Source organism: Gorilla gorilla, chromosome 11 (assembly GCF_029281585.2).
Source record: "Gorilla gorilla gorilla isolate KB3781 chromosome 11, NHGRI_mGorGor1-v2.1_pri, whole genome shotgun sequence".
Classification (NCBI taxonomy): Eukaryota; Metazoa; Chordata; class Mammalia; order Primates; family Hominidae; genus Gorilla; species Gorilla gorilla.
The window spans coordinates 80456003-80474954 of NC_073235.2; the positions used below are offsets into that span (position 1 = coordinate 80456003).

The 18952-nt window shown below is 37.6% G+C and overlaps 1 protein-coding gene and 1 pseudogene across 1 annotated transcript in view; both read right to left on the minus strand.

The window, feature by feature from the left end:
* PDE11A (phosphodiesterase 11A) overlaps positions 1-18952 on the minus strand; it is a 435243-nt gene that overhangs the window by 348929 nt on the left and 67362 nt on the right. The window lies entirely within an intron of this gene.
* Positions 11011-12546, minus strand: LOC101125520 (apoptosis inhibitor 5-like; annotated as a pseudogene).

Sequence of the window (18952 nt, forward strand, 5' to 3'; positions counted from 1 at the left end):
TATCATCTTCCACCTGGAGACCTTCAGAAAAGTGGGGTTCCAGATGCTAACACCAGGCTAATCCATCCTTGAATCCCTTCCCCATTCTCAGCTTTGTCTTCTCTCCTGACACAGAGTCAGCCTTCAGGAGCCATGAAACTAGAGAAGCCGAGGACAAACAGAAGCATCTCTAGCAGCAGGGTCAAAGCCTTTTCACAGTCCCTGTGTGCCTGCTCTACCCATTACAAACACGTTTCATGAATGTTCTATGTTCTTCCTCTTAGACACAATATCCATAGTGATTAAGGAGCTGGTTCCAGTCCATATTCCACCACTTACTACTCATGCGTTTTACCCTCTGGTCCTTGATTTTGTCTTCTTAAGAATGGGGATAATAGGGCCAGGCACGGTGGCTCATGCCTGCAATCCCAGCACTTTGGGAGGCCAAGGTGGGAGGATCACGAGGTCAAGAGTTCGAGACCAGCCTGCCCAACATGCTGAAACCCTGTCTCTACTAAAAATATGAAAAATTAGCCGGGCGTGGTGGCGGGCACCTGTAATCCCAGCTACTCAGGAGGCTGAGGCAGGAGAATCGCTTGAACATGGGAGGCAAAGGTTGTAGTGAGCTGAGATCATGTCACTGCACTCCAGCCTAGGCAAGAGAGTGAGACTACATCTCAAAAAAAAAAAAAAAAAAAGAATGGGATAATAATGGTATATATCTCACTAGATGATGAAGATTAAATGAGATAGTGCATGTAGAGTGCTTAGAATGGTGTTCAGCCATACATAAAAGCTACCATAAAATGTTAACTTTGAAGACTAAATATAATACTTAGTTTCCAGTATTTTTCAGCAAACTTTCTGCAACTACATCCTTCGATGTGTTTTCGCAAACAGAAATAGATTAACCAATTGATATCTACTTAAATAGTAAAACTGCAACGATTCCATGAAGACCATGTCCCCCAAATATGTCCCCCACCAGCCTGCAGTGCTATAGCCAATACCATTTTCTTGCTGCTTTACGAGGGCAGCTTTTCTTACTGTGAGAATCGAGAGTCAGAGGACTCTCTAACCCTTAAGGGGAAGAAGAGGGAAAAGGGTAAAGAACCAAAGGCCTCAATTACATACTCCAAGAAGGTCAATTACATATTCCAAGTTTCCTAATCTTCTCTAATATTTGCTAAATCAAGTATTTTTCCAACCATTCAATTACCATAGAACAACTATTAATTGATACCTTACACAGTCACTGTTCTGAGGGACATTCTTATTGAAATGTTTAACTTTGAACCACATTTTTCTTATCTCAAAGTGGGGATAATGATACATACCAAATTGGGTAGTTACATATAATAAAGATGATGATGTAAATGAAAGTCTCTACCACAGTGAGCCACTCCACACTTTCACATCCCTGCAGGAGTATCTTTTCTCATCAGAAATAAATGTTTTATTAAATTGCAGGATGAGTAGAAAACAGGCTGCTGTCTCTAGAATTATTTTGTTCAGAAACAAATATTCTATGCATGACTATTGCATTAAAAAAATGGGGTCAACTCTCTTCTTATAGAATTTTAAAGAATAAAGACATTTCTCAGTTGTGTTTTAATTTTTATCATTTATTATGTTTTTATTTTTTGCTTAATACTTTGTGTTATGATAAAAGAAGAACCAGGCAATATTCTTTTATTAGCTTTTCAATGGCTCTAGAACATTCCTTCAAAGAAGTCTTTGTAAAGTCTTTCTTCCCCACTGTCACAGTCCATGCATTAAAAGCTGACCAGCTATGTAAAATTAAAGTCAGAAAGAGGAGAGACTATAAACACAATTTCTAGTGAATTAAGTGTGAGAAGTCACTGAGTACCACCATTGCCACACACCAAATCTTGTGCAGAAGTGTTTTCTCATGTCTTCTAAGTTTTGTGAGAATCTTCACTCTAAAGCTCTAACTGATGAAAGCAACCCAGGCCTGGATCAATAAACACATTTACTCTGAGCCTTCTATAATTATCCTGAGACCAGGAGTTCAATAATGTCACCCAGGCTCAGGCTTGGTATTCACAGTCACCTCTTGATGCTTCCATGGTTCAACCCAACTCTGTGGCCAACACAAATAAGAAACTCTTCGATCTACCTTGTGTGACTTCTCAGAGAAAGAGTTTGTTCCTGCTATGCTGTAAAGGAGTACATGCTATCACCAACCACCTTGAAACTTCAGTGGTTTCCCTAGCTTTAATATTCTAAGACACTGTAAACAAAATTCATGCATTCTATTACTGCTTTCCAAATTGTGTAGATGTAAAGCAAATTCCTCTCTACCTTCATTATTTCAAGACTAAAAAAGCGGGCTTCATAATCTTGCAACCTGTGCAGTCACAAGGGACCTCATGCTTAGAAGAGTCCTGTGCTTGATTTAAAGTCCTCCTGTCCCAGGCTTAAAATTCTTAATTTTTGAACAACGGTCCCAGCCTTTTCATTTTACACTGGGCTCTATAAATTACGTAGCCAGTCCTGCCAGAGTGTCTGAATTGTCTAACTCTATTCTCATGTGGCAGTCATCTTCTCTTCACTGTCTGTGGCACTGGGAATAAGACATGAATTAATGTTGGAAGTCAAAAGGATGTGCCAAGCTGAGGGCCACTTAGAGCAGCTGTGGAAAGCCTGGTCATATGACAGGTATACAGGCAGCAAGAAATGTCCATTGAAACTGAGTCCTCTGAAACCTTTGTGAGGTCTTCTGTAGTCCCGTTATTTTTACTTTGCTCAAAACTCATCAGGGTTTCTAGATGTATCAAGATATGTGTGTTATCTGTACATAAAAAATGTATCACTTCTCTCTGCAAAATTTCAGTGTTATATCTCAGAGAGGATGGCAAAATAGGCTTGCCTGCTAACTGCGTTCAAAGATCCACATACACATGCTCAACTTTTTGGTGAGATGAGTCTGATTCAGTTGTATTACTCAGCATTCTGTTAAGTGGCCTTCAATACTGTCATACAGTCTAAAGCAATTGATAGTTTTAGTGCCTCTATTACATCAGAAAATACACAAGAATGACAATATGAGCAATCTACTCTTTTTCAAGAAAGATAAGCAATTCACTAGAGATGTGGAATGCTGTTTCCTAAAGCAATATCAATCCTGGATGTGGTTATGATGAAAAGCTATTAGTCATAGCACAGTATGAACAAAGTCCAGAAAGAATACTCTGCCCAGAGTCAAATCTTTCTATCATACTCAGAGGCGAGCTACAAATAAGAAAGGAAATAAACACTCATTTCCTCTGTAAAACAGAGGATACTTTTTCTGTGAATTCCTTTATGCACAAACTAGGGACTGATGCCATTGACACAGTGGGGAAATGACTCCACTCACTGACCCACTGGGGATGCAATCCTAACAGTTATACTTATGTGTTAGCAAGGATCTTCACTGCAGTTAATGAATGTCCCAATTTTGAGAGAGAATAGCTTTTCTGGTTGGCAGGAATCAAGACGCGCATGCTCAGTTAGTCACTGCTCCTCATCTGAAATTCCTTCAACCTGAGGTTAGGAGCATTTATCTAAATACCACGAGTCCACTGGAATCCTCCAGCCTCACCTCATGCCAGAAAGAGTGGATCAATGACACATTCTGGTCAAGACAAAAAGTAGCTGGAAATTATCATCACATCCTAGCACTGAAAAAAAATAAAAACCAAAAACCAAAAAACTCCTTGAGAATTCCCAGCTTATCACATTATGTGGCCATGAAAGTTTATTCATATTCCAATATTTTCCATCAGATGCCTCAAATCCTTTAAGAAACAAGATGGAAATGAAGGGAGAGAAGGGGGAAAGAGAATGAGAGAGAATTGACTATGTGACATTTGAATCCAACCTAAAACTCCCACCACTCACTACAGTTTCAGCTTCTTTAAATAATAACAATATGCAGAACCAACATACTTTTTCCTTTGATAAGCCTCATCCCAGCACCAACGGGGATAGGTAAGGATAGAGGTGGAATAAGGATTAACCTAGTACAAGCTACATGATTAGTAACCATGTACTCTTTTCAGAAAGAAACATAAATTGTTTCAATCAGATAACTGCCTAGTCAATGAAAATTCACTTGTATATGGAATTTTCTGCATATCAGACTTTGTGGTTCCTGCTTTAATGTTACAATTTTAACACTCACTTATTTTTGCCTTTTAATAATGTGGTTGATCAATAACAGAGCTTAACGATTTTCATTTTCAAAATTTATAGCAGTAATTTTTCAGAGTTACAAGTATCTGGGGGGGATAGTTTCAAAAAGTATTTAAGGCCAGGCAGTGGCTCACATCTGTAATCCCAGCACTTTGGGAGGCTGAGGCAGGGGGATCACAAGGTCAGGAATTCAAGACCAGCCTGAACAACATGGTGAAACCCCATCTCTACTAAAAATACAAAAATTAGCTGGGTATGGTAGGATGGGCCTGTAATCCCAGCTACTCAGGAGGCTGAGGCAGGAGAATTGCTTGAACACAGGAAGTGGAGGTTGCAGTGAGCCGAGATCACACCATTGCACTCCAGCCTGGGTGACAGAGCGAGACTCTGTCTCAAAAAAAAAAAAAGAAAAGAAAAAAAGGCGGAGTGTGGCGTGGTGGCTCATGCCTGTAATCCTAGGAGGTGGACAGATCACAAGGTCAACAAAAATTAGCTGGGCACGGTGGTGCGCTCCTGTAGTCCCAGCTACTGGGGAGGCTGAGGCAGGAGAATTGCTTGAACCCAGGAGGTAGAGGTTGTGGTGAACTGAGATCATGCCACTGCACTCCAGCCTGGGCAGCAGAGTCAGACTCCATCTTAAATAAATAAATAAATAAATAAATAAAATAAAGAACAAGTATTTAAAATATATCTTGGCTGGGCACAGTGGCTCACGCCTGTAATCATAGCACTTTGGGAGGCCAGCATGGGTAGATTACTTGAGGTCAGGAGTTCGAGATTAGCCTGGCCAACATGGTAAAACCACCATCTCTACTAAAAATACAAAAATTAGCTGGGTGTGGTGGTACTCACCTGTAATCCCACCTACTCAGGATTGGGAGGCTGAGGCAGGAGAATCGCTTGAACCTGGGAGGCGGCAGTTGCAGTGAGCCAAGATTGTGCCACTGTACTCCAGCCTGGGTGACAAAGTAAGACTCTGTCTCAAAAAGTAAAATATAATATATCGGGCCGGGCACGGTGGCTCACGCCTGTAATCCCAGCACTTTGGGAGGCCAAGGCGGGCAGATCATGAGGTCAGGAGTTTGAGACCAGCCTGGCCAACATAGTGAAACCCCATCTCTACTAAAAATACAAAAAATCAGCCAGGTGTGGTGGCAGGCACTTGTAATCCCACCTACTCGGGAGGCTGAGGTAGGAGTATCACTTGAACCCAGGAGGCGGAGGTTGCAGTGTGCCGAGACCACACCACTGCACTCCAGCCTGGGCAACAGAGTGAGACTCCATCTCAAAAAATGATAATAATAATAATAATACATCTTACATTTGGAAATGAAAATATATATACTCTTTTCATATGCAAATTATAGAAAGTCACATCAAATAACTTTTTCATGGCTGGTCAGGATAGAATTCTTCTAGATTTTTATGATGGCATGAGTTTTTAAGTGCTGCAAAACATCTATATAAAGAGCATTATCTTCTTCCAATAAGTTTTTTGAGATTTCTTTTTAATTGGGTACATATTGAAGGGAAGAGATTTGGGCCATAATACAATCTCCTATTCTCAGCTCCAGTCCGACAAGAGACCCTAATTAAATTTCTAACTGTTCTCTAAATAACACATTTACCCTTATAGTAAAATTCATTTATAATAATGCTTTGGGGGGAGTACCTGATAAGCTCTTAGAGGCTTCCTAATTATAAAAGACTAAATAATATATTACTGCTTTTTTTCTAATTCTAAAATAATACATCTAACATAATAAAGACAGTAGAGATAAAAATAGCACCAAAAAATCTACAGATCAATTTCATTATTCATATTAAGTGCTAACTGAACCCAGCATTATATCAAAATAATACACTACCACCAAACAGGATTCATCTCAGAAATAAAAGTAATACAAGACCAAAGTTTAACAAAGTTTTCAAGCAGTATATAAATTAATACACTGGAAAATAAAAATTGCCCAGAAATCAGATGGTGGTTAAGTGTGGAACAAGATTCCAGGGTGTCCACTTGCTTTAACTGTCAAAACGCCTGCATCAAAAACACTTGAATCAAAATGTTCTATGTATATAGATGGTAAACAAAAGTTACCAAAATATTTCTACCATTCATGCTATTTGCCTCTTCAGTAACTATCCGCCTCCTACCTATTCTTAATCCATTTCCACTAATGTTTCTATGTGTAATGGTTAACAGTACATTCTGTATTAACTTTTATTCCAATGGTTCTCTTTATTCTTAAACCCATTGTGTCAATGATTTGGCCAGAGATCAATGGTCATCAGAAGATAGTTAAGTAGCTGAAGCACTCTTTTAAGATACTTCAGCTAAGCATGCTTCTGATTTACATAACAATTTTTAAAGATCCCTCAGTTTGACATAATAGAACATTGATCTATCCAAATATCAGCCTTAACAAAGTCAGAACTATGACTGCCTATAACCTCACCCCTTAGCATTTTGACTTGATTCCAACATAATTGAGATTGTCAAAGAACATGACAATATATACTTTACTTCAATGATAGCTGGAAAACAGATATTCTTTTTTTTCTCCTTTTTTCTTAATTCTTAACTCTCATGGCTGAAATATATAGATGACTCTCCGTAAGCAGAAACATGGTACTCACTATCTGTGAGAAGACAAGCAAGGAAGCACTTGAGACTTAAGTTACACCACTGACTGTTGTTTCTAGGGGCACTTCTCAACCAGGATTTTCCTACTCATAAAATGGGGCTACCATTGTGGTTTTGCTCACCAAGGAAATACAGAGCTGAATGGAACCACCACTGTCATCTGGCCCTGTGTCCACAGGCAGCCAAACATCTGCGTGGTAGAGAGTAGGGCTAGCGGACAGTGGCATTTGAAGGCACAGATTCAACTCTCAGCTGTGTGGTTTTCTAATTGTGCAACCTGGAGCAAATAATTTAAAATCTCGAAACATCTTTATTTTTCTTCTTTTTTTAAAAAAAAAAATGTTTAGCTCTAAAATGAGAGTTTGAATAAAGTAATTTTTAAAGTCCCCTTGCTTTCTAAGATTTTCATACATTCAGTGTGCATGCTTCTTAAAATTTTTCTGTAAGGATTGATAAAATAAGGCTTGTGCAGCCTTTATGTCTTTAACAAGCTCAATGTGCAACCTGATTATCTGTGACTTCATTGATATAATCTTCCAATAGAATATTGCATTATTGATTGTTTACCTGTATATTTTGGCATATTGAGTGACATCATTTTTACAATTCATCAAATGGGGGTACTCTTTACTTTGAGCTCCCCTCTTCCTAAGTAGTAGGAATAGTCAATGCATTGTTTATGAAAAATGACAAGCCAGGAAAAAGGAGAGGAAAGAACAATGACTTTCCAGCTCCACTATTAACTTCTTGCAAGACAAGACAGACTGTAGTTACCTCATCTATAAACAAAAAAAATTTAACAATTCTTACCTACCTCATAAGAATATTGAGAGAATTATATGAGTTAATATATATGTATATATGTGAAGATTAGACTCCGCAAATGTAAATTTTTTTTTTTTTTTTTTTTGAGGCAGAGTCTCACTCTGTTGCCCAGGCTGGAGTGCAGTGGAGCAATCTCGGCTCACTGCAACCTCCCCCTCCCTGAGCGATTCTCCTGCTTCAGCTGGCCAAGCAGCTGAGACTACAGGCACCCACCACCACATCTGACTAATTTTTGTATTTTTAGCAGACACAGGGTTTCACTATGTTGGGCGGGCTGGTCTCGAACTCCTGAGCTCACGTGATCCATCCGCCTCTGCCTCCCAAAGTGGTGAGATTACAGGCAAGAGCCACTGTGCGTGGCCTGCAAATGTAAACTTTGATGTTATCTTAATGATTGATGTTTCCACCAGCTTCTAAGACAGTAAACATAAAAAGCTGTATACATGGCATGTGTGCTACCATCTTCCAGTTAACTGTCTTTCTAAACACAGCACCAGACCCACATGTCTGTGTGTTGGATAAGCTCCCTGTCTTTAATGTTCATAATGAGCATGATACAAACATTTTACATCATTGAACCACGAAAAGCACAGAGTATTTTTCCAAGTTTTTTTCCTAGGGATAATTGTGAAGGATCACCTTCCAGGTGAATGGCTGCGACCTTGTACTTCCAGCACAAATAGAACTGTGTTTTATATACTGATCCTAGTGAAGATGTAATTTCAAGAAAGAGAATGACTTATTACAATGTGCATTGCTGAGGGAACAATAACCCTTACTTGACCCAATGATCTGTGCATAATCTTCCCCTTGGTAACAATTTGAAGACAAGAATGTAAGAAGCAGTTTGGTTTCCCATTTTCTTTTACTTAAGAAATCCATGCTGCTGATCAGAAGTTTGCCATAATTTGTAGTTTTGTTGTTTTAAACTGGAGGGGTCTTTTTTTTAATTACAAAAATAAATTCATTCAAAAGCATAAGGGGACATTTACATTTAAACAAGGTGATAAACAGGTGTCTTGCAAAAGAAAAAAAATCCACAGTATTAAGTTTTTCATTCAAATTCAGAAGCAAAAATAACCAAAGTTGTGCACTATTGTCTTAGGAAAGGGAAAGGGAAGAGTGAGGGGTAAGGGAACAGTCAACTCAGTATCAAACTTGAGAGAGTAAAGTCACTTCTGCTCAGCTGTGAGTTTACAAATATGCTTATAAGGAGGAAAAGTGGAAAAATTATACTTAATGTTCAAATTTATTTAGCTGTAGTCTCAACACAATTTCTGTAGTTAAAATGGCTTTGGGCCACTGGCTGATCTATCTCTGAGGTCCAGAGTGGTGGGTCAGTTTTCAAATGGCAATTTTATATTCCTTTGTCTGTTCAGATTCCAAGGGAGTTTAGGTTCAGCTCATAGTCTTTTGGAATGTTTAGAGATTATTGCCACCAATCCATAGCCAAGCTGACCAACTTTTACTCACTTGTAATCATTCTAGCCTTTCAGAACTATTTTCTCCATATACATGTGCAGTAATTCTAACAAAGGAATTTTGCTTCTTCTGCAGTGAGAGGTAATGGTAATGAAGACACCTGCTTTGGAATCACAAACTATTCCTCAAAAAATACATCAGACTACTAGAAATGTCATTCAGGCATTTGATTTGAATAGCAAACTTGAGGAGGGAACATTAACTGTGAAACAAAAATATACTAAACATTCAAATGCAGAACAAAGGCTCTATGCTACTAAAAATGCCCATGACATTAAACACTCCACGAACACCCGCCCCCATCTGCTGTTTTAACCTAAAAATTATATTGGCTAACTTATACAATAATTTTGATTAATAACCTGAGAAGTTAAAAATCTTGAAAATGGCAATAGCAAACTGAGAGAGCTTCCCTTCCTTATTGGTACCATGTTATCAAGTCACTTTTTCTGGGTAGCCCTGGTTATGAAATCTCCAAATTCTAAATTATACTATCTCTTCCTGTAGAAATCTATATGAACATCAGATTCAGTATTTTTGGCTGTATTTCACCAACAGCAATCTCCAATTTGTCTTTGAAAATGCAGCCTAGCTGGGCGCGGTGGCTCAAGCCTATAATCCCAGCACTTTGGGAGGCTAAAGCAGGTGGATTGCCTGAGGTTAGGAGTTCGAGACCAGCCCGGCCAACATGGTGAAATCCCATCTCTACTAAAAATACAAAAATCAGCTGGGTGTGGTGGTGGGTGCCCATAATCCCAGCTACTTGGGAGGCAGAGGCAGGAGAATCACTTGAACCTGGGAGGTGGAGGTTGCAGTGAGCCGAGATCTCGCTATTGCACTCCAGTGTGGGCAACAAGAGTGAAACTCCGTCTCAAATAAAAAAAAAAAAAAGAAAAAGAAAAAGAAAACACAGCCTTTATTTTTAGTTTTAAATAACAATAATCATGTAAGCGCAACTGACTTAGAATCCTTTGCTACTGGGAGTAAAAACCTAAATAACAAGTTAATAATGGATTCAGCCTCAAAAGGATAATCACTGTGTCAGACTACCCATTCCTGGAATTTAAAAAAGTGATTTATGTCATGTAGTCAAGTTTCACAGCATATATATATATGTATATACACACATATATGCTTATGTATGTATGTATATTATATATAGACATTTCTATTCAAATAGTAAGGGTCCATATTCAAAAGTTTGTATCACAATATATGGAAAAAAGTTAAGTAAGCAGTGCAAAGCAACTTACTTTCTCCTAAAAATGTAATGTCATTCCTACATTTTAAGAAAGCAACGTAAATATTATGCTTTTACGACACTAGACAGGAATGTTGCACCACTGCCTAGCAGCTTTATTAAACAATGAAAACAAAATGTTAAGATTTACAGTTACTCTTCTCCATACATTGGGCAAAAAACTAAAACAGAGGAAAGAGGAAAATCAGTAACTTTTCAAAACTGATAGTCTTTATCAGCAGAACTAGACTGAATTTCACTACATTTTAGAACGAACAGCTCTCAACAACAAATTATCAACATATTTAAAAATAAAAGATTCACAATTTGAAGTCTGAATAATGATATTGCAAAAACAACTCAGTATTGCAGACGAAGCATCCAAAAATATCACTGTGGTTTTACCTTGGACACAACCATGGTCTGTTACAAAAGTAGATCATACATACAAAGGTATAAAGAACATTAAGTTTTTAGTTGAAGGCAGCAGTCTGTTTAAAGGGACACCCCCGGAAATCCAATGAGTAGTAGAATTTAAGTATATTAAGCTCATGACTATGCTGAAGAATGCTGATGTCTTATTCAGCAGAGTCTTCCACGACTATGATTTCTTCGTGTGCCCCAACCTCGGCCCCCTCTACTTTCCCTGAAGGCTCCTCTCATAATTAAAGTTGCCCAAATTGCTGCTATATTTCTCACTGGGAGGGTTATAAATCTGCCTGGCATCTCTTTTTTGTCCTGCTGAAGATTTCTGGGGTGGTGAACCTGAAGTTGTATATTCACTGGCTCTCTTTTGCCCAATCTCAACCTTTTGTACAGGTTTCCAGGATAGTGTTACTGTGCTCTTACAAGAAGGAGGAATGTGGAAGAGATCCTTGATTAAAACATTGATATTGTTTGTTGCTTTCAATGCAACAACTTTAATTTTGTTCTCTTCTGTTTTCTGTTCTCTTCTGTTCTCACCCGTTTCACCCTGGAGAGCTAAGCGAAGTTGTCTGATATAAACTTGCAGGCCTCATGCAAAGTATTGCAGCCTGATTTTGAAATCTTTGAGTTTTTCTGCATTCAGTTTGGCTGTTAAGAAATCTGGAAGTTTTTGGCCCAACTGGTGAAAACTGTACAACAAACATTCCACATAACTGAACTGTAGTTTGGGTTCTTCATCACCAGCATTCCCTCCATTTTCTGCTTCTTCTGGAGGGAGGGGCATGTATTCCAATAACTTATCAAATAGTTTCCCTAAATTTGTTTCTAGTTTTTCCACGTCACCACAAAATGAACTCATCTCCACCAACAATTTCAATACCTCCAACTGTATGTCAAGACCTTCCACTGTGGTAGTCAAGATACCAAGGTTAGGGAGAACCTGCTCACAGAAATATGTCACAGACCTTGTGGAATGGACAGTTTTAGAGAAGAAGGGTACTGCCTGCTGAGTGCACTGTAAGAGCCTGCCCACACACTCAGGATCTGAGGGATTGAAGGTCTGTTCTAGGTCAGCCTGTTCAGCCACCAACTTTACAAGTTGCTGTCTTCCACTTACTGTCTGTAAGCTTTTTAACCCAGACAGTAATTCATGAATAGAACAAATTCTTCATGAGTCACATCTTCTAGGACGTGTTTGGATTCAGTTAGTATAAGCTCTTCCACTTCCTTTGTTAATACTTCATCTGGTAAAGTCTTAAGTTTTGTAGAAAGGAATTTAATTGCTCGTTCTCTAACAGTGTCCTCTCCTTGAAGTATTTGGCTGAACAATGAACCTAAAGTCCCTTTTTCATCCATGTTAAATATACTCAACAGGGCATTCATTGTTCACTAGGTTAAATTCTGCAGAGCCATCTGTCTCCAAAAGTTGCATTAGTATATCTGCCACTCGAGGAAGATTTTCTCCAGTGGTAAATTGAGGCAGTTCTTTAATTGCTTGACATCAAATAGATACATCTTCATCTTCACAGAGGTCTAACTGTGCATTGATAGCAGAATCAGCCAATTCCGTAAAATGCTTAAAGAATTTCAGAATAAATTGAGCTGCTAATCGTTTTTCCTTAGTACCACCTTTCACACCATCCAGTATCACTTGATAGGCATCTTTATGCTGGCCCACTCGCTCCGTGGCATCGGCCATGATGCCATAGTTGCCGTAAAGCTCCTCTACCATCGGCATGGTGAGCGACAAGCCCAGGGCCTGCTCCCACTATCTTCATCCTTGCCGGCACCATCGCCACCTCAGCACTTCTCCAAGCCCACTACCTGCACTATTACACCCAACTGGATGGCTCTTTAAAGTGTAAAACAATGGAAACATCCATGGCAACAAGCCACAGCATCCAGATCAAATCTTAAAACAATGGGCACTCTAGATCTAGTGCAAAATGTATTTTCAGTCTCATAGAGACAACAATTTCTGCCACCCTGTTTCAGAGGTTAAAAGAATAAGAACAGCAAAACGCCCATCATGTCCTGTGACTGTCCTAATCATGATGGGAATCACGTCCAAGTGTTAAGCCGAGACTTAAAAATAAATTTAGAGTCAACCACTGAAAAGAAGCAATGGACATTTATAGGTTCATCCAAGGATCGTGGTCCTAATCATGATGGGAATCATGTCAAAGTGTTAAGCCAAGACTTAAAAATAAATTTAGAGTCAACCACTGAAAAGAAGCAATGGACATTTATAGGTTCATCCAAGGATCGTGGTTCTCTGTCTTCATGACAAGGGAGAATAACTGAAGACTTATTCTGATGCCTCACTCTGGGTTTGGAATTAGAAAGTGGAATACCTATAACAAATTTCAGTTACACTGCATCACAAGTATCACTGTGACATTAGGACAAACAAAATTGATGTCGATATTAAAGCTTCGCAAAATTAATCAGAAACTTTTTTTAAGAGAAAGAAGACAGATATGGATAGGTTTTTTGTAAATGAAGTATACCAAATAACCAAGCACTGAGAATGGAGTTAAAACTGCCCAGACGCTATGATGCTACCCAATGCTATTAAACACTGGGTGGCACCTTTAAAGAAAAGGTACTGATTTCCCACAGCCACTTATTATATGCTATGGAGAGCAATTCTTCCAAAATACCAAGCACACTTTTTGGATGGTTAAAGCCCGTTCCAGCCTTCTGATGGTGTCAATTAATTCTTGTGAGGAATCATTTTAAATTCTCTCCAGTGAGAGAGTTTGCTATTATATTTTAGTTTTATTTAAACCCCCTTTCAAGAACTGTGTCTAATAGACCTTCAAAGCATCTCTGGGTAGCTCTAACTTACATAACCTCATTTTTCAAAAGCACTCATTACTTTCCTCCCCTCTTAACATACTCTCACTCCAGCTTGGGCCCTCCCTTGGGGCACCTTGCTGCCTGCTTTGGTAATATAGTCATGCCTACCTTTGAGAATTTTTCTCATTTCTGAATAGAGTATGCAGAATATGAAAGGGGTGGGGGAAATGCTCTTTTGTTGATTGGCAATGGAATCAGAATCTGCCAGTGAAAATAACCTACAATCATATCTAGCCAGGATATTATCCACGGCACATGTGGGAGAAATAAAAGGAAATAATGGAAAATGACCAGAAAATGGTTTCATTTCTGCCTTCAATTCAGAAAAGAAGAAAGGGAAAAAATAAATATCCAAGTAGATTTTTTAAATCGCTACATACTGTTAAAAATAGAAATTACAAAGTATGTCACAGAGTTATATTATATTTGAAATTCTCCAACAGGAAATATGATGTGGCTTCATTTAAACAGCATATTCCATAAATTTTGCTATACATAGGAAAATGCTCTAAGTAGGCTGCAGGGTAATTTACACTGGAACACCTCACTTTATCACTCAGTGCAATCAAATGCTGTTTGCAAATTCTGATTTGAGGCACAACTTTTTAAAGCAAGAAAAATGCTAAAATTAGACTAATCCTCACCTTCTTTTCATCCTCAGTTGAGGAAAATATAATAAACAACCATAAATTTAAAAATGTTTTGTCAGTAAAAGCACAAAATTGAAGAAAATGAAAATATTAAAGTATCTACCTCATAGCTGTATATGTACAAAGCCGTTATTATTTTTTAATGATTTCTAACTCTCTGTTAGTTTTAAACTTTTTCTTACAGACACAAAGCTCAAGTGTGGTTACAAATATTTATGGAAAGCTGAAATGCCACCAGGCAATGTGATTTAGAAATAATGTTTTCCTCGTGTCAAGTACCCTCTCCTCACACACACACATAAAATTATTAAACCTCAGTTTATTTAACCATCTATACATGTATATCAGGCCCATCTACCTGTTCATGGGTCCCAAAAGTGAAGATGCAACAGTAGGAAACTAATGAACATCCACCGAGTGTCCCCATGTGGTGTGCCAAGACAGACAGTTGCAGACAATTCCTGGCTTTGCAAGCACAAGTCAAGCGACCCTGGACACATTTTTAAAATTGCTCACATTCAGTGTTCTCATCCATAAGGTGAGAATTATAATAATATCAACAGTGTTGTTGTGAGGATTAAATGAGACAATATATGCAAAGCACCTATCACAGAGTACACTCTTAAATGTTTCCATTATTTTCTCATTTAAGAAAAAAAGAAAACACTGAGAAATACTGCATGCTGTCCTGATGTCTATAATTTGCTTTACATTCCTTAGCAAAGACAATGTGAAAGTGTGTGTGTGTGTGTGTGTGTGTGTGTGTGTGTGTGTGTGTGTGGAGTAGGTTTAATATGCCATCAAGGAGCAGACAGTCGCCCTAGTGAGAATTTATACTCCAGGGGTATTCAGAAAGCTGCACTCAAAATGTGGCTATTACAAGTGCTCCAGAGATCTTTATCTGCCTTCAATAGCATGGCTTTGCAACGTTAGAAATGGATTTCACTGGTGAAATCAGTAGCTTGTTAATCGGCACAATGGATTTTAGATATCAACTCTGATTACTGCAATTAGTCCTATTCAAGATACATGCAGTTATATTCTAGGTCTCTAGAACATACAACCTACCTTTGCATTAATAAAGTATGAAAATCTAGTAAGTTCAAAACTTGTTGCCTTAGAGATAAGCCCTGAAGTTGTTTAATCCTGCCACTGGGTCAAAGGATTGGTGGTTGCCCACCAGCGGAAAACCAGATTCTGCCTTTGAAATATTGTTAGGAAAGTTAGGATTATCTAAAATAAAGAGAGCTTGGGCTTCATGAAGCTTACTGAATAGAGTATATGAACCATTTGACCCAACTTGCCCACAAAATTTTGTTTAAATAAACATCTTTATGTGTGGCAGGATTTGGTCTATCTGCTTTTTATTTTTATTTTTTATAATTTCTACTTTTATTTTAGATTTGAGTATATAGGTGAGGTTTGTTACATGGGTACATTGTGTGATGCTGAGGTTTGGGATATGAATGATCCCATCACCTAGGTACTGAGCATATAACCCAATAGTTTTTCAACACTTGCTCCTCTCCCTCCCTTCCCCCTCTAGTAGTCCCCATTGTCTATGGTTGTCATTTTTATGTCCATGATCACCCAGTGTGTAGCTCCCACTTAAAAGTGAAAACATGCATTATTTGGTTTTCTTTTCCTGCATTAACTTGCTTATGATGATGGCCTCCAGCTGCATCGTGTTGCTGCAAAGGATATGATTTCATTCTTTTTAATGGCTGCATAGTATTCCATGGTGTCTATGTATCACATTTTCTTTATCTAATCCACTGTTCATGGGCATCTAGGTTGATTCCATGCTTTGCTATTGTGAATACTGCTGTGATGAACATTCAAGTACATGTGTCTTTTTGGTAGAATGATTTATTTTCTTTTGGATATATACCCAGTAATGGGATTGCTGAGTCAAATGGTAGATCTGTTTTAAGTTCTTTGGGAAATGAGATCTGCTTTTATTAAAACCAAATAGCAAGATTATAGGAAAGTAGCCAGCTTCCACCAAATTCAAACTCTTTTGAAGCTATTATAAGGTACCTAGGAGGTATTATGAATAACCTAGAAGTCGTGTGGTCGAATTGGCTTAGGTCAGTTTGCATCATGCTAGTGTTTATTTTCTAGTTAAAAAATTATGCCAGTTACAAAAAATTATATCAAAAATTAGACCAATGGTTGATTAATTCCTTGTGGAAGGCATGCATACACTGAATAAACCAAAGGGTAGAAATAAAGTGAAATTAGAAATCAAGGGAATGCAATTTTAAAAAATTATTGAAGCTGATAAAAGTTTAGTGAGTTCATATACTGCTACTGGCATTATGAATTAATATAATTTTCTGGAGAGAAAAATGAGTGAAATTTATCAAGAGCCCTTAAAACAAACGTTCCACCAATAAGCACATGAAAGGATGATCAACATCATTAGCCATCGGGGTGAGACAAATGAAAACCACAATGAAATGCCACTTCACACTCACTAGAATAGCTATAATTAAAAAGATAGTAAGAAGTACTGACATGGGTGTGGAGAATTTGGAACCCTCATACATTGCGAGATGCAATTCAAAATAGTGCAGCTGTTTTGCAAAACAGTCTGGTAGTTCCTCAAAAGGTTAAACACTAGAGTTATTTTATGACCCAGCAATTCAATTCCTAGGTATATATCCAAGAGAAGTGAAAAAACTATGTTCACACAAAAACTTGTAAATAAATGTTCATAGAAGCATTATTCATAATAGTCAAGAAGTGGAAACAGCAACAAATATCCATCAACTGATGGATGAACAAATAAAATGGGGTATATCCACATGGTGGCATATTACTGGGCCATAAAAAGAAATGATGTACTGATACATGCTACAACATGGATGAATCTTGAAAACGTTATGCTAAGGGAAAGAAGTCAGTCACCAAGGATTACATATTATATGGCTCTATTTATATGAATTGTCCAAAACTGGCAAACCCACAGAGATAGAAGGTAGACTGGTAGACTAGAAGGTACCACTCCTAGACTGGTATTAGGAGTAGGAGAGCTGGGGGAAATGGGGAGTGACTGCTAATGGGTATAGGGTTTCTTCTGGGGTGATGGAAATGTTCTAAAATTGAGTGTGGTGATGGTTTACACAACTCTGCAAATATACTAAAAACCATTGAATTAAATGGAGCATTGTATGGTATGTGAATTATATCCCAATAACACTGTTTAAAAATTAATGTTTAAATCCCTTGACTCAGTAATTCTAAGCATTAGTTTGAACCATATAAAACTGCAGATATCGGATCATTTTTGACCTACAGAACAGCAATTTAATAGTTCAACCTAACAGCTATTCTAAGACACAGTCCAAGACTTATTTGTAAAGATGTCATTATTTGTAATTTTGTAAGAATACGTTTTTTGAAACAACCTAAATGTTAACAAATAAAATGATTAAATAAACTATTGTATAAGTACATGGTGGAAAATAATGCAAACATGTAAATTACATCTTTGAAGAATTATTTAAAGCATGATAAAATACTGTGTGTACTACTTTATGCAAATTTTTAAAACATACATTTATTTGTAGGTAAAAATAAATAAATATAGGTAAATAAACCAAAAATTTAACAGTATTATCTCTGAAAGTTAGGATTATGGGTGATACTAATTTTTCCTTTTTTTGTATTTTCCAAATTTTCTATAATAAGCTCATATTACTTTTAAAATTAGGAAATAATCTTATCACCAAAGAAAAGGAAAAAAAATCCAAGAAAGGCAGAGATACCCAATTCAAAGATAGACAAATATACTTGGATTCTATTAAATTTTACTTTTCATCAGAAAGGAATTTAATTTTTAAAAATTCAAATTCAAGTATTTCAGCATTCTAAGATGAAAAGAAGCAACCTTGCTCTTTTATTCAAATAATGCTAAACTAGTTATTCAAAGAAGACCGTTATCCATCTTAATTTGAAATCCCCAGTAAATAACAATTCACCACATCCCATTCTAGTTCTTTAATAACAATTTTGCCTGCCAACAAATTTATTTCTAATCTACAGTTGCAAATTTTTCTCTCCTGTCCAAGTCCTGAATAAATCAGAAAAGAGTTTATAAGACAGTTCTTTGTCATTTTGCACTTTTAGAAGTGGCTTAACTAAAATACTGTTTCGAGTCTTGCCAGCATCAAGAGCTATGGATGTATCAGTCCCTTAAATCGGAACGCACCGAGCTCTCCTTACCCCCCAAACTTTTCCTCCTAGATGTGCCAGAGTCCTGTCTGTTCAGCACTATGATGCATATCTACAGCCTGGCTATGTCAGGTTATTATCATCCAGTCTCTTAACTTCCCCAGTTCAGGGGATGGCAAACTGAAATTGTGATTACAACTTAATACTCATAAGAAGATACAACAAAAAGTTACTTAAGGTGAACATAATAATAAGACAATACTTTCCTGAACTTCAAGTTTTAGTGCCTAAGGCAGCCTAGAGGGGTTTCCACATACTCTGCAGGATCTAGGTAAGGAAGTTTGCAGTTACCAGGAACATGAAAAATAAATGAACTCAGTAACTGAGTTGAGTCCCCTTTACTCCAGGTGTTCACAGTTTACATGAACACCTGGAGTAAAGGGGAAAAAAAGAAAGATTCTG